Below are 2,395 nucleotides of genomic sequence, written 5' to 3' on the forward strand. Positions count from 1 at the left end.
CCTAGAGCTAAATGGAAAGTTAAAATGTATTCAAGAGGTGTTAATATTTGAAGTCTTTCAGACAAAAAAATTAACTATAAATAGCTAATGCCAGAAACCGGTTTGACCAACATTCTTGCTTCAGCATACAATGAATTGGTTCATTCTGAAGTGGTCAAGACTATTGATGACAAGAAGCTTTGTATTATCTACCACATCTTTTGGTGCATATGAAAACCAGTTTTTTGAATGTTACCTATTTTCTCACATTTTGGAGCTACTGTTGCTCTTCACATTTTTTTTAGGTCAATGTATACTTCATGGCAATACTGTACAAGTTCAAAATAGAATTAGAGGAAGTAGTCTGGGGTACCACGAGTAACTTGTCATTCACCTCTATAGGGTGCTGGGTCAAACCGCAAGAAAGAGTATAATCAAGTGCCATGGTTGGAGCTTGGTCAAAGCAACTGTAACAATAGTTTGGAGCATTAAATATTGCTACTACATTCCTGTCATGGAAGCAGTTATATCCCTCCATCACCATTTGGTGATCCCTGGACACCAATGTGATGTAACTGACGTGATTATATGTCTCTGAAATATATTGCCCAAATGTAGTCTAGCACCTCAAGAAGAAAGACCCCAAACCCAACAATCATCTGGATCTGACCACAGCAACTTGCACGTTAGACCCTTATTGGAGAACTTCTTGAAGGTGGTCATGTGCTTTTACATGATGCAGTGTATCTATGGATGTTGAGAGACCACCATGCAGATAGAAAATCCAACCATCCACCAAGCCAGTTAAAGGAAGATAATCAAAAATGTCTGTAAAATATTTCCAAATATTTGCGTTTCTATATTTTCTTAAACACTCATCATAGAAACCATACACTTGTCTGATTTTTACTTTCATAATTTCCTCAAAGAATAGTGATACCTTCATGGTAAACAAAACCTTAAGAGCTGCAAGCAGCATTACTGTTTTAATTGCAGACTATCTAGTGTCAATATAATCATGCATAAAGAAGTACCTTGTGTTTGGTCATTGGCAACCAATTGATTCTTGATCTGAGATTCTGAGTTGCTTGCCTTAATTGAGCTGCTCAGTCCGTGGGTCCAGCTCCTTGGTGAAGAACTCATCCATGATGCAGCTACTGCTGTGGCCTCTGGGACCCACCATCACCTTCTCCCTCTGTACCCTTCCCCCACCCAGCCTCAAGCATATACTCACACAGCTTTAACCACCTCTCCTGGGGCCTGTGGGTGGCAACCTGGCTTGATCCTCAGGATTGGCTCTTTGCCTGCTGACTCTCAGTGGTGACTAGGCACCAGCAGCAGGACTCCTCAACCCTAGCTCCAAATATCAGCTTCTCTGTAATCTATTGCCCTTATTTTACTGTAAAGTCAATCTGAGAAATGTTACATGACTTGGCTAAATTCATACAAATTATTCAATGTACATCTGTAATGAATCAAAATTTAACTGCTAAAGAGCCATTATCTTTGCTCAGTAATCACTGGATGTATTATTCTCTTTAAATCTAAATTTATTTTTAAAATTTTATTTTCATTTTCAAACTATCTCCCTTTCTTTACTTTCTCCCCTATCAAATGAAAAGGAAAGAAAGCTGATACCTATTATACATGTGAACTCACTAGAAAAATTTTCGCATTAGCCAGGTTGAGAAGAAAAAACAAGACTATTTCAATCTATACATCAGCTTCTCTTTAGAGGTAGGTAAAATTTTTCATCATGAGCCCTTTGGAATTGTCATTGTCCTGAACAGAGTTGTTAAGTCTTTCACAATTTATTATTATTATATTTTTATTACTGTGTAAAATATTATACTGGTTATGATCACTTCACTTTGCATTAGTTCATACAAGTATTTCCAGGGTTTTCTGAAGTCATCTCCTTCATCATTTCTTATGGAACAATTTTATTCCATCACAGTTACATGTCATAACTTGTTTGGCCATTCCTAATTGATGACAATCTCTTCATTTTGCAGTTCACTGCCACCACACACACACACACACATGCACACACACACACACACAAACACACACACACATACCATAAACCTTTCCGCAAATGGATTCTTTTTGTTTTATTAATACTTCCAGGGTACAGAATTAGTAGCAGTATTGCTAGGTGAAAATAGCTCTTGTCAATTGCTTTAATCTCAACTACTTTGGTGGTACATTCACCATTTTTATTTTTGAAACTGGTAATTCATTTTTGATCCATTTCTTAATCAAACTGGCCAATAATTTACCTATTTTTTAGAGAAATACGTCCTGGTTTTATTGAGTATTTCTCTGCTATTATTACTTTTAAATTTTATTTATCTGTCATTTGATTATGAGGATTTCTAGTTTGTTATTTAAAAGGAGATTTTTTATTGACTCC

The 2,395-nt window shown here is 36.3% G+C and overlaps 1 pseudogene; it reads right to left on the bottom strand.

The window, feature by feature from the left end:
* Positions 1-329: 329 nt before the first annotated feature.
* On the bottom strand, positions 330-1,126 carry LOC118834248 (annotated as a pseudogene).
* Positions 1,127-2,395: the final 1,269 nt, after the last annotated feature.

Source organism: Trichosurus vulpecula, chromosome 1 (assembly GCF_011100635.1).
Source record: "Trichosurus vulpecula isolate mTriVul1 chromosome 1, mTriVul1.pri, whole genome shotgun sequence".
Classification (NCBI taxonomy): Eukaryota; Metazoa; Chordata; class Mammalia; order Diprotodontia; family Phalangeridae; genus Trichosurus; species Trichosurus vulpecula.